This window comes from Hylobates moloch, unplaced genomic scaffold (genome assembly GCF_009828535.3).
Source record: "Hylobates moloch isolate HMO894 unplaced genomic scaffold, HMol_V3 SCAFFOLD_7, whole genome shotgun sequence".
NCBI classification, from domain to species: Eukaryota; Metazoa; Chordata; class Mammalia; order Primates; family Hylobatidae; genus Hylobates; species Hylobates moloch.
In genome coordinates, this window is record NW_026652282.1 from 126,576,385 (window position 1) to 126,590,835 (window position 14,451).

The 14,451-nt window shown below is 45.8% G+C and overlaps 1 protein-coding gene across 2 annotated transcripts in view; it reads right to left on the reverse strand.

Moving 5' to 3' along the window:
* MTM1 (myotubularin 1) overlaps positions 1–14,451 on the reverse strand; it is a 125,568-nt gene that overhangs the window by 104,703 nt on the left and 6,414 nt on the right. The window contains exon 1 of one of the 2 annotated variants that reach the window (XM_058441598.1): positions 5,884–5,951. The exons of the other annotated variant lie outside the window; for it this stretch is intronic. The gene's annotated coding sequence lies outside the window, so the exon portion shown is untranslated. Of the gene's footprint in view, positions 1–5,883; positions 5,952–14,451 lie in introns of those variants that run through there. 2 annotated transcript variants of the gene reach the window in all.

The window sequence follows — 14,451 nt, forward strand, 5'->3', positions numbered from 1 at the left end:
CCCCCCCCCCCCCCCCCCCGGCCTGCCCGCCCCCGGCCACCGCCCGCTGCCCTCCTCCCCGTGCCGGTTGGCAGGACTGCATCACGTGACGGAGCAGGGGGCAGGAAGAGTGCGCCAGGTCGACCCGGGGAGCAGCTCCGAAAGGCGGGGCTCTCCGCCCGAGAGGCTGCTGGGAAGCCCATTTTGAAGGGTCCGGCCCATGGAGGCAGCTGGGAATTGTAGTTCGCAATATGGTGCTGGGGATGGGCGGGGCCAAGATGCCAGGGGCCATCCCTGTAAGGGAAGTTGGACTGGGCGCCGGGCGGAGGCAGCTGGGAAGCGTAGTCCCGGGACCCTTGTCTGGGTCTCTCCGTTTTTCCTTCAGTAAAGAGGAAATCCAGAGGGAAAACTTCTCTACATAAGACTTCAGCGGATGCCACTAAATTGAGCTATTATTGGGTACACAGGGTTGGCTGCCTAAAGTTGAGATAGTATAAGGGAAAAAGAAATTTCACTGACTCTGGAGCAGGATCTGCAATTCACAAACTCAGCTAACAGCTGGGGTGTCCCTCAGCTGTGCCAGCACCTTTCCAAGAACGCAATTGAGACTTAGTGAACGGAAACATTTCAGTCCAAAATTCCTTCTACTTGTTGAGGTTTGGGTCAGACAACTATTGATACAGTAAAAAGAAAGGGACAGGAAAAAGAGAAGGAAGGCAAGCTTCAAGAAGAGAATTCATTGTGTAATCAAATAAAACAAACAATCTGGGCCGGGCGCGGTGGCTCACGCCTGTAATCCCAGCACTTTGGGAGGCCGAGGCAGGCGGATCACCTGAGGTCAGGAGTTCGAGACCAGCCTGGACAACATGGTGAAACCTCGTCTCTACTAAAAATACAAAAATTATCCAGGCGTGGTGGCAGGTGTCTGTAATCCCAGCTGCTCGGGAAGCTGAGGCAAGAGAATCGCTTGAACCCGGAAGGGAGAGGTTGCAGTGAGCTGAGATGGCACCACTGCACTCCAGCCTGTGTGACAAAGCGAGACTCCATCTCAAAAAAATTAAAAAAAAAAATAAAGAAAAGACAACCTGGCACATAGGAAAATGAGCATAATATTCTTTGTACTGCATAATACTTATACATGAGCAGTTCGAGTAAATGGGATGACTTTATCATGACCTGTTTTTTTCTCTTGTATGTGTTAGTTCTCCAAGGTCTAAAAACAGTATTTTACCTCATACCAGTGTATATGTGTACGTGTGTTTCTACATAGTCACACACATATACACATATATTCATATATCATTATTTATATATACATATATATATTCTTTATTGAAGAGTCTAGACTTCTTAGATGAGTAACAAAGCCATCCAGAATCCAACCCAACCCGCTCTTTAGCCACTTCTCCCAGTGTGCCTCTTTTTGCTCTTCACCCCAAGCTCTGGCCTAGTCCCAGGGAACTTGATGCACCAGGTTTTTTCTTTCCTCCAGCCCTTTCCACTTGGTCCTCTCTCCTGGATTTGCCAAACTCCTGGAAATACAGCAGAACAGCAGCTGCTCCTGGGCCCCCGCACAATTAGAAGTCTCCCCCACCCAGCCCTTCTTGTTGTACTGATGTCATCATTTGCTTACACGTCTGCTCTGCCAACTCCCCTCCCCAGACTATGAACTCCTTTGAATCTCATTCACTTTTGTGCTGGATTTCAAAGCACGCTCAGTAAATTTGCATGCTAGAGAGGCTCCCTGGTGGGCTGCTGAATAACTCTGGATTCCTAGTATCTGTGAATCTTAGGCCAGAGGGATAGAGGAAAATGGGGATGGGTGGAGGGAGGGCAGCAGCTGCCTGGGATACCTTGCATATAATAGGCCTGGTTAAGTGTCTCAAGATGAAGATGAGGCCAAAGCTTTTTGCTGGAGCTGGGAGGAGCTGGGGGTTGGGAGATGGGGAAGGTTCAGAGCAGGGATGGTCTCAAACTAAGGAGGTAATTCCTGAAGATTTTTCCAGGGTCCAGCCCCACCTCTAGAAAGATGCAATTCAACCAGAAAGGGCCAGTAGAGAAGACTAGCCTTTGGCCTGTGAAATGGAGAGAGTAACCCCTGCCATGCCTGTCTCACGGTGTAGGTGCAGAGATCAAATGAGGCAACAGATGAGGAAGCACTTTGAAAACGGTAAAGGTTGTACACTATGGGCTGGGCACGGTGGCTCAGGCCTGTAATCCCAGCACTTTGGGAGGCCAAGGCGGGCGGATCACTCGAGGTCAGGAGTTCGAAACCAGCCTGGCCAACATGGTGAAACACCGTCTCTACTAAAAATACAAAAAAATTAGCCAGGCGTGGTGGTGGGCGCCTGTAATCCCAGCTACTCGGGAGGCTGAGGCAGGAGAATTACTTGAACCCGGGTGGTGAAGGTTGCAGTGAGCTGAGATTGCACCACTACACTCCAGCCCAGGTGACAGAGCGAGATTCCATCTCAAAAAAAAAAAAAAACAAACAAGGTTGTACACTATGGAGGGGTTACCACCTTGCCCTTGGTGACATCGCTGTATTCTGGACCGAGCCTGCCTTCTTCCAGGCTGGGGCTGCACTCACATTTCAGTGTGTGTGTGTGTGTGTGTGTGTGTGTGTGTAGGAATCTTCAGGCTTCCCTGCATTTTGCACACACACACACACACCCCACATGCAGGAGGCCTGTGAGAAGGTGGCTGGCCTCCCTCTCAGGGCTCCAGGACAATAGAGAGGAGGGGGCAATAGATGTGACCTGAGGCTGCTTCTTCCACAACCCTTCTGAGTAGTACATCCTACACCTATTCCCACCCCTCTCCCCCAAAGTCCTCCTGCTTTTGCTAAGGCACAGGCTGGAGGGCTGCAGGCACCTCCTACCCTCAGAGGCTTCATCCTGTTCTCTGCGGTTGGGGGAGGTGGGCTAGGCAGCACCAGGAGGAGCCTGCACTCTGGATCTGGCTGGCTTCATCCCTTACCTCCACCTCTGGCCTCTCACCTCCTAGATAAGAAGCAGGCCTGAGCGAGGAAATGGCTTGTTTCCTGCTACTTCTCCTTTGGCCTCTATGCTTTGATCTCCCCAGTCCCCACTCCTGCCTCAATTTAATCCTACCAGGTTCAATGTATTGGGCCTGAGGCAGGGGAAGGTGGAGGAAAGGGAAGGGCATTCTTACTGAGGAAAGAGAAGGCTGACGAAAAAGAAAATCAGGAATGAAAAACTTTAAATGTAGCTGTGGGGTACCATGCTCTAGCAGAAAGGACTTGGAACTAGGAAACCTGATTCAGGTCCCAGAAATTCTATAGGCAAGCTGTTGGCCTTGGGAAAGTCACTTCACCTCTCTGATCATTAACTGCTTCCTCTGAAAAAAAGGGGTTGAATGCCACCTCCCAGGGTCGTTGTGTCCCCTTGAGGATAGATGTAAATGTGATGTATAGAGTGTCAAGGCAGCGGAATTCCCAAGTTGCCACGATGATCATTGGGGAGAGAGATGGGAGAGGATAGGGGGTAAGCCCCTGCGCACTGACACAAAGCTCCCAGGGTTTAAATCCTAGCTCTTCCATTTGTTAGGTGTGTGACTTTGTGCAAGTAAATCTCTCCAAACCTCTACTTCCTCATCTGTGAAATGGGTTTTATTCATTAACTCCTTCATAAGTTTGCTGTGAAGCACATGAATGCCTAGGTCTAACTTCTGATTCTAGGAGAACTGCAAAGCAGCTCTGCCTACCTCCTCTTCCCCAACCCCAGTCTGTATTTAAAAAGCAGCCTCAGCAGGATAGTTCAGCCACTTTGGAAAATGGTTTGGCAGTGAATTATAAAGGTAAATGTACATATGGCCGAGCAATACTATTCCTAGGTATTTATCCAAGATATATGGAAACATACGTTCACAAAAAGACTTGTATTCAAATATTCACAGCAGCCTTTCAAAAATAATAGTCAAAAGCTGGACGCGGTGGTTCACGCCTATAATCCCAGCACTTTGGGAGGCCGAGGTGGGTGGATCAGGAGGTCAAGAGATCGAGACCATCCTGGCCAACATGGTGAAACCCCATCTCAACTAAAAATACAAAAAATAGCCGGGCTTGGTGGCATGCATCTGTAATCCCAGCTACTCAGGAAGCTGAGGCAGGAGAATCGCTTGAACCCGGGAGGCGGAGGTTGCAGTGAGCCGAGATAGTGCCACTGCACTCCAGCCTGGCGACAGAGCGAGACTCCTCTCAAAAATAATAATAATAATAATAATAAATAGTAAAAAAAGTAAGCATCTCAAATCCCCACTGACTAAACCCATAGCTAAGCCAATGGTGATATATGCACCCAATGGAATATTACTCAGCAATAAAAAGGAAGAACTATTGATATATGCTACAACTTGAATGAATCTCAAAAATATCATGCTAAATGAAATAAACTGTATACAAAATATTATATACTGTATGATTCCATTTGTATTACATTTTGGAAAAGGCAAAACAATAATGATAGAAAGCAGATTTATGGTTGACTGGGGCCAGAGGTCAGCCTAGAGATGGGTGGGGGATTGACTCCAAAGACGCAAGAGGAAAGTTTTGGGGGTGATTGATAGAAATGTTCTATGTCTTGATTGTTGACATGATCATGAAACCGTATACAATTGCCCCAAGTCATTATACTATAAACATGAGATGGGCGAATTTCATGGCAGATAAGTTATACTTCGGTGAAGCTGAGTTTGGTTTTTTTGTTTGTTTGTTTCGAGACAGAGTTTTACTCCGGGCTGGAGTGCAGTGGCACAATCTTGGCTCACTGCAACCTCTGCCTTCCGGGTTCAAGTGAGTCTCCCGCCTCAGCTTCCCGAGTAGCTGGGACTACAGGCGTGCACCACCACGCCCAGCTAATTTTTGTATTTTTAGTAGAGATGGGGTTTCACCATGTTGGCCAGGCTGGTCTTGAACTCCTGACCTCAGGTGATCCACCTGCCTCAGCCTCCCAAAGTGCTGGGATTACAGGTGTGAGCCATCGTGCCCGGCTCAATAAAGCTGAGATTTAATCCCAGCACTTTGGGAGGCTGAGGCGGGCAGATCTCAAGGTCAGGAGTTCAGGACCAGCCTGACCAACATGGTGAAACCCCATCTCTACTAAAAATACAAAAATTAGCCAGGTATGGTGGCACGCGCCTGTAGTCCCAGCTACTCAGGAGGCTGAGTCAGGAGAATCACTTGAACCCGGAAGGCAGAGGTTGCAGTGAGCCAAGATCAATCCACTGCACTCCAGCCTGGGTGACAAAGCAAGACTCTGTCTCAAAAAAAAAAAAAAAAAAAAAAAAAAAAAAAAGCTGCGATTTAAGCATGGGAAGAAGACAAGAAGACACAGCCTCACTTAAGATTCCTAAGGCTGCCCAGAATTGTCTGTCTCTTTTTGGTTGGTTGGTGGATTGGTTGTTTTCTGAGAGGACTGGGGCCTTGAAGGGGAGACAGTGGTGATGCTTACCCTGAAAATAACAAGGCTGTGCTACCCAGTCTGTTCACCATCACAATCAAGATATAGAACTTTTTTTTTTTTTTTTTTTTTGAGATGGAGTCTCGCTCTGTCGCCCAGGCTGGAGTGCAGTGGCGCCATCTCGGCTCACTGCAAGCTCCGCCTCCCAGGTTCACGCCATTCTCCTGCCTCAGCCTCTCCGAGTAGCCGGGACTACAGGCGCCCGCCACTACGCCCGGCTAATTTTTTTGTATTTTCAGTAGAGACGGGGTTTCACCGTGGTCTCGATCTCCTGACCTCGTGATCCGCCCGCCTCGGCCTCCCAAAGTGCTGGGATTACAAGCGTGAGCCACCGCGCCCGGCCAAGATATAGAACATTTCTATCATTCCCGAAGCAGGAGAAGACAGAGCCCAGCCCCATGCGGGCAGGACAGAGAGAGCTTACCTGGATGCAGGAGGCCTGGGATCTACGTCCCAGACAGAGAGAGCATTACCCTTGTGGGCCCCAGGGATCAGAAGCTTCCCCCAGCTTCTCTCTGGGAGCTGCCAGTGATCTGCAGGCACATGTGCAGTGGGGCTCCAGGAGACCGTGAGAGCCAACCTGTACTCTCTGCTCCTGGGCAGACGAGACCGCTATTGCTTCTCACTGGTATTTTGCTTCCACGTTCTCACAGAACTCAATGTTAAGTTGGAGCCTCCTTGAGGAGGCCCCGCTGGTCAGCAGGTTCTATTTTGCCAGGTGCTAGATGGAAGTTTGAGACAAGTAATGGGACATGAAAACGCATACAGAGAGAAACCCAGGTTCTTTGTCTCAGGGCTTCTTGGACACAGGGGCCAGCACAAAGGGCTTATGGTCATGACATCACAATGTTTCCAAGTGCCAGTCCTGTTTGCTTCCGTCATCGTTAGGCACATATAGGGTATTCACCGAGGACTTGGAGGTCTAGTCCACAGGCAACACCATGACAAAATTGCCCCAGGCCCCAGTCAGATCACAAACAAAACTAAACCCAACTCACAAGATCCTCTCCTTCTACCCCCAATTACAACGACTTAAATAAGATAAAAATAAAAATAAAAGAAACCTCAGTTGTTACACTAAATAACTTTTAAGAAAGTAAGCCCTAGGAGGAAATGTTTCACAATACAGTCAAGTGTGTTTTACTCAAAACAGGCTTTTTTTTTTTTTTTTTTTTTGAGACGGAGTCTCGCTCTGTCACCCAGGCTGGAGTGCAGTGGCGCGATCTCGGCTCACTGCAAGCTCCGCCTCCCGGGTTCCCGCCATTCTCCTGCCTCAGCCTCCCGAGGAGCTGGGACTACAGGCGCCCGCTACCTCGCCCGGCTAATTTTTTTTGTAGTTTTAGTAGAGACGGGGTTTCACTGTGTTAGCCAGGATGGTCTCGATCTCCTGACCTCGTGATCCGCCCGCCTCGGCCTCCCAAAGTGCTGGGATTACAAGCGTGAGCCACCGCGCCCGGCCAAAACAGGCTTTTTAAAAAGAGCTTTATCTTTTATTGGAAGGGCCTGACTCATGTGGAGGTGTGTAGTATGCTACTTCTCAAACACAGATTTGGAGACCCAAGATTAAAACCAAGAGAGAATATATGAGAAGGGAAAAAATAAAAGATAAAAAAAACCTGAGGCCGGGTACGGTGGCTCATGCCTGTAATCGCAACACTTTAGGAGGCCATGGCAGGTGGATCAGTTGAGGTCCCACTTGAGGTTTGAGAGCAGTCTGGCCAACATGGTGAAACGTCATCTCCACTAAAAATGCAAAAATTAGCCAGGTGTGGTGGCAGGTGCCTAATCCCAGCTACTTGGGAGGCTGAGGCAGGAGAATCGCCTCAGGAGGTAGAGGCTGCCGTGAGCCGAGATCGCACCACCACACTCCAGCCTGGGTGACAGAGTGAGACTGCCTTAAAAAACAAAAACAAAACTGAATGTCAGCAAATATTTGCTGAACCTGAATGAAATTGTGTTATTTAAGATTAATTAAAATGAATAAAATAGGAATAAACTTAACCAAGGAGGCAAAAGACTTTTACAATGAAAACTGCAAAATATTGCTAAAATAAATTAGACACAAATAAATGGAAAGACAGCTGTGTTCAGGGATTAGAAGACTCAATATTGTTAACATGTAAATACATTCCAAAGTGATCCACAAATTCAGTGTAATCGCTATCAAAATCTCAACGGCAGAGATATTTATTTTATTTTTAGACTAGAAAAATACATCATAAAATTCATATGAAAATCAAGGGGCCCCAAATAGCCAAAACAATCTTGAAAAAGAGGAATGAAGTTGGAGATCTCACATTTCCTGATTTCAAAACATTACAAACCCATAGTAATCAAAATAGTGTGATACTGGCATAAAGACAGACATTTATACCAATGGGATAGAATAAAGAGACCAGACAGAAACCTTAAAATGATTTTTAGACAAAGGTGCCAAGACCATTCAATGGGGAGAGGACATCTTTTCAACAAATGGTGTTGGGAAAACCAGATATCCACTGCAAGAGAATGAAGTTATACCCTTACCATACACCATATACAAAAATTAACTGGCAATGGATGAAGGATCCAAATGTAAGAGCTAAAACTATACAACTTTCAGCAGAAAACACAGGGGAAAGCTTCTTGACAGGATTTGGCAATGATTTTTTAGCTATGACACCAAAAGCACAGCAACAAATGTAAAGTAGATAAATGAAGTACACCAAAATTTAAAACTTCTGTGCGTCAAAAGAAAGAAAAGAGAGAAAATGCAACCTAAAGAATGTAAGAAAATATTTGCAAATCACATATCTGATGAAGGATTAATATCCAGAATAGATAAAAGAACCCTGGCCGGGTGTGGTGGCTCACGCCTGTAATCCCAGCACTTTGGGAGACCAAGGTGGGCGGATCACGAGGTCAGGAGATCGAGACCATCCTGGCTAACAAGGTGAAACCCCGTCTCTACTAAAAATACAAAAAATTAGCCCACTGTGGTGGCGGGCACCTGTAGTCCCAGCTACTCGGGAGGCTGAGGCAGGAGAATGGCGTGAACCCGGGAGGCAGAGCTTGCCGTGAGCCGAGATTGCGCCACTGCAGTCCAGCCTGGGCAACAGAGCGAGACTCAGTGTCAAAACAAAAAAAAAAGAACCCCTACAAGTCAACAATAAAAAACTCCATTAAAAATGGGCAAAGAACTTAAATAGACATTAGGGAAATGCAAATCAAAACCACAATGAGATATCAGCTCACACCCATTAGGATAGCTACTATTTAAAAAAAACACAAGCCAGGTGCAGTGGCTCATACCTGCAAACCCAGCATTTTGGGGGGCCAAGGCGTGAGAATTGCTTGGGCCCAGGAGTTCAAGACCAGCCTGGGCAACATAATGAGACCCCTGTCTCTACAAAATAGTCGAAAAATTAGCCAGGTGTGGTGGTACATGCCTGTAGTCCCAGCTACACAGGAGATTGAGGCTAGAGGACTGTTCGAAACTGAGAGGTCAAGGCTGCAGTGAGCCATGACGGCACCACTGCTGCACTCCAGCCTAGACAACAAAGCATGACTTTGTCAAAAAAAAAAATACAGATAAAACCCTACAGAAAATAACAAATATTTATGAGCATGTGGAGAAATTGGAACCCTCGTGCATTGCTGGTGGTAATGTAAAGTGGTGCATCTGCTGTGGAACACAGTATGATGGCTCCTCAAAATATTAAATACAGAATTACCATAGGATCCAGCAATTCCCCTTTTGGGTATATACCCAACAGAATAGAAAGCAGGGTCATAAAGAGATGTTTGTACACCCATGTTCATAGCAGCATCATTCAGGATAGCCAAAAGCTGGAGGCAACGCGAGTGTTCACTGATGATCAAAGGAGAGAGATGGATAAACAAAATTTGGCATATACATACAATGGAATATTAGTCTTAAAAAGGAGGAAAATTCTGACACATGCTACAACATAGATAAACCTTGGGGACATCATGTTAAATGAAATAAGCCAGTCAAAAAGGCAAATACAGGCTGGGCACGGTGGCTCATGCCTGTAATCCCAGCACTTTGGGAGGCTGAGGAGGGCGGATCACCTGAGGTCAGGAGTCCGAGACCAGCCTGACCAATGTGATGAAACCCCATCTGTACTAAAATAACAACAAAAACAAAATTAGCTGGGCATGGTGGCGCACGCCTGTAATCCCAGCTACTTGGGAGGGAACGGAGGGAGGTTGCATCACCCCAAATTGCTACCCACCAGGCACCTGCACCTGGCGACAGAAGGAGACTCTCTCAAAAGTAAAGGAAAAAAAAAAGGCAAATACTGTAAGATATGAGGTCCCTAGATATCAAATCATAGGCAGACATAGAAGATGTACCAGGGCTGGGGAAGGACAAAAAGGATTATTGTTTATGGGTTACATTCATTTTGCAGGATGAAAAGAGTTCTGGAGATTGGTTTCACAACAATGTGAATATACCTAACACTATTGAACTGTACGCTCAAAAATGATTAAGATGGTAATTTTATCATGTTATCATAATTTTTCATTTTTACCACCATTGAAAAAAGTTAATTAAGCCCTCCCCCTAAGCTTGAGCTTAGGGGACCAAAACCTCAGACTCATCGATAACATTCTCTGTGGCTCATCTCAGACGTGATTGTACCTTTCAAGGTCAGCTTCCACCCAGGACAGGAGGTCTCATGTCCTGCTTCAGAAACAAAGCCTCCCATAGGGAGCCAGAAGTAACTAAGAGCCCAAGTCCCAGGCGACTAGAAGGATGAGGAAGTCAGAACATGTGTCCTTTCCAAAATAAATACTACCCCTCTTTGTTTCACTGCCAAAAACCCCTAAGAGTTGTGAAGGCGGTGGGAGGGGGATCTTTTCCCAGAATATCTTCCCAGACCCCTCCTCTCCACTCAGGAGAACAAACGCCAGAGAGAAGGCAGGCGGGGCTGTGTAGGGGAGCAGGACGCAATGGAATCGCCTTAGAAACTGCCTTCTAAGGATCCCCCTCGACAGGAGGTAGGGAGGTGAGGTGCAGTTCTTTGACAGAATGCTTCAGACAGAGTCTAACAAAGGCACGCCCTTTCCAGTTAGAGCCTCCAGGGATCACCTTAAAAAGGTCATTGACCAATGGGTGGGGGAAGTGCACTCCCCCACTCCCCAGGAAGCCTGTTAACCCTGTTAATCTTCAGGTGAGGGCCTCCAGGGGTAGCTATTTGTGAACAGAATGGAGTCTCAGCCACCTCCCCAATCCCCTACCCCTACCCCTGTCAGGCCCCTAGGAAGTAAAAACGTACCATTTCCAGCAGTATTTCTAGTGACAGCTGGAGACCACCCACCTGCCCTTCCTCACAGCATGAGGACTCATGGGAACAAAGCCGAAGCGCTAAGGAGTGAGAGCAGTGGCAACTTCCCAGACTGCTAAAAGCCTGGGCTCTCAGCGCTGCACATGGAAACCTACCTGTTTAGGCTAAGCGTCCCTCAAACCCCCAAGCCCTCATCCCCCAACACCTGCCCCCCAACATAGAACATTGTGCATGTTCTCGTTTAATAGCTTTATTGACATATGATTTACTCACTATAAAATTCACCCAGATAAAGTGTACAATTAAATGGTTTTTAGTATATTCAGAGCTCTACAACCATCACTGCTATCTATGTCCAGAATATTGCATCATCCCCAAGGAAAACCAAGAACCATTAGCAGTCGTTCACCATTTCTCTTTCTCCACTATCCCTTGGCAATCACTTTCTCTATGAATTTGCATACTCTGAAAACTTCATATAAGTGAAATCATAGAATATGTGGCCTTTTATGTCTGGCTTCTTTCACTTAGCATCATGTTTTTGAGGTTCGTCCCTTTTGTAACATGAATAACTGCTTCATTCCTTTTTATGGCTGAATAATATTTCTTTTTTATGTTTACCAGTTTATTATAAGGGATATTACAAAGGCTACAGATGAAAAGATACATAGGGTGAGGTATGGGGGAAGGGACATGGAGCTTCTATGCCCTCCCTGGGAATGCCACCCTTCAGGAACCTCCACATGTTCAGCTATCTGGAAGCCCCCCAAAACCCGGTCCTTTGGTTTTTATGGAAGCTTCATGATGTCAGCATTTCTTCCCCCAGGACCCTCTCTGGAGAGGATGTTAAAACACACAATTGGAAAGGCTAGGGAAGATTAGAGTCTTGCCTTGGAGCAGGTGAGAGGGGGGCAGGAGAAGGTCCCAGATATTCTGTTTCCTGAGGCCTAACAAACCCAACATTTTAATCAATGACCATTGCAAGGGCTATGGGAGTCATGAGCCAGGAATCCTGGATGAAAATCCATAGATATCATAACACTACAAGCCATACCCTGGTTTTTGACCACGGATCCCTTACAAAAAACGAATATGCACAATTATTAATAAGTAGTCCAGTCCATTATTGTATGAATGTCTCCCGGGGTAAGGACACTCAGGTTAGTAGAATTTCTTTCAGTCTTGTCAGGTTCCAAAACTGGTCTTAGCAAACATACAGCTTTACCCTTTCAGGCACCTGGAATAATTGAGCTAAGAGACGATGTTGTCTCTTGCTCTGATATTCCTTTGAGTCGTTAGTGCAATACTGGATTTCCCACAATTTATAACCTGCTTACTCATTTATTTACCCTCGGCTATTATTCCTTCTTTTCTCCATTTGTCATTTATTTTTACCCAAACTTTTCCACCTTTGGAAGGGACACTAAGTTTGGCCACTGTGCTGGTCCAGATTGCTGGTAGCAATACTAGTCTAGTAGGTGGTTCCCCCTCCATCCATTTCCATACATACAGGATAGGGTTACGTAGGTTCCAAACTAGCAAGTATGGTGGAATAATATTTCATTGGAATATTTCCTACCATCTTTTGTTTATTCATTCATCTGTTGATGGACATTTGGGTAGTTTCCACCTTTTGGCTCTTATGAATAATGCAGCTATGAACATTTCTGTATAACTTTTTGTGTAGACATGGGTTTTCATTTCTCTTGGGTACATCGTAAGTAGTGGAATTACTAAGTCATAGCGTAGCTTCATGTTTAACATTTGGAGGAACTGCCAGACTGTTTTCCACAGAGGCTGAATAATTTTACATTTCCACCAGCAACGTATGAAGGTTCCACTGTCTACATGTCCTCACCAACACTTGTTATTGTCCATCATTTGTATTATAGTGTGACATGGTACCTCATTATGGTTTTGATTTGCATCCCAATAAGTAATAACGTTGAACATATTTTTATTTGCTTACTGGTCATTTATTTGTATATAATCTTTGAAGAAATGTCTACTCAACTATTTTGCCTGTTTTTTTTTTAAACTGGGTAATTCGCTTTTCTGTTATTAAGTTGTAAGAATTCTTTTTTTTTTTTTTTTTTTTTTGAGACGGAGTTTTGCTCTCGTTGCCCAGGCTAGAGTGTAGTGGTGCAATCTCGGCTCACTGCAACCTCCGCCTTCCAGTTTCAAGAGATTCTCCTGCCTCAGCCTCCCAAGTAGCTGGGATTACAGGCGCCCGCCACCACGCCCAGCTAATTTTTTCGTATTTTTAGTAGAGACGGGGTTTCACCATGTTGGTCAGGCTGGTCTCGAACTGCTGACCTCGTGATCCACCTGCCTCGCCCTCCCAAAGTGCTGGGATTACAGGCGTGAGCCACCAGGCCTGGCAAGAATTCTTTATCTATTTTGGATACAACTCCATTATCGACTATACACAATTTGCAAAAATTCTCTCCCATTCTGTGCACTCTATTTTCACTTTCTAGATAGGGTCTGTTGAAACATAAAAGTTTCTCATTTTGAGGAAGTCTAATTTATCTGTTTTCTTTCTTTCTTTTTTTTTTGAGACAGAGTCTCGCTCTGTCGCCCAGGCTGGAGTGCAGTGGCGTGATCTCGGCTCACTGCAAGCTCCGCCTCCTGGGTTCACGCCATTCTCCTGCCTCAGCCTCCCAAGTAGCTGGGACTACAGGCACCCACCACCACGCCCAGCTAATTTTTTTGTATTTTTAGTAGAGATGGGGGTTTGACTTGTTAGCCAGGATGGTCTCGATCTCCTGACCTCTCGATCCGCCTGCCTCGGCCTCCCAAAGTGCTGGGATTACAGGCGTGAGCCACTGCACCCAGCCAATTTATCTGTTTTCTTATTTCATCGCTTGTGCTTTTGGTGCCATATCTTAAGAAACCATCATTAAATCCAAGGTCATGAAGATTTGCCACTATGTTTTCTTCTGGGAGTTTTGTAGTTTTAGTTAGCTCTTACCTATAGGTCTATAATCCACTTTGAATTAATGTTTTAATATGATGTGAGGTAGGGGTCCAACTTCATAATTCTGTACGTGGATACCCAATTGTTTCAGCACTAGTTTTTGAAAAATCTATTTTTTCTCCCATTGAATTGTCTTGGCACCTTTGTCAAAATCTGACCATAAATGTGAGGGTTTATTTCCAGACCCTCAATTCTATTCCATTGATCTGTCTATCCTAATGCCAGTACCACACTTCCCTCTCTCTCTCTTTTCTCTCCAGGTTCATTGGGAAGACCACCTTGGGTGACTCCTAATATATCTAGTGCTTTCAAGGTCTTCAAGCACTCTAAATTCCTCTTCTTATCTGGCCCACAAAACAGCCTTAGAAGACAAATACATAGGTGACCATCCCTCTTTTACAGATGAGGAAACTGAGTCTCAGGGAGGCTGTGAGTATCTCAAGGTAATTGTGCTGGTAGGTGGTGGAATTGAGACCAGAATCCCAGCTTTCACCTGTAAAATTGAGCTCCTTCCTGGACAGCACACATTGCTCTTTAAAAGGTACGACTACATACATACACAATGGGATACCATTCAGCCTTAAAAAGGAAGGAAATTCTGTCATTTGCAACAACATGCATGAACCTGCAGAACATCATGTTAAGTGAAATAAGCCAGGCACAGACAGCCATATACTGCATGATCTCACTCGTATGTAGAATCTAAAAAAGTTGAACT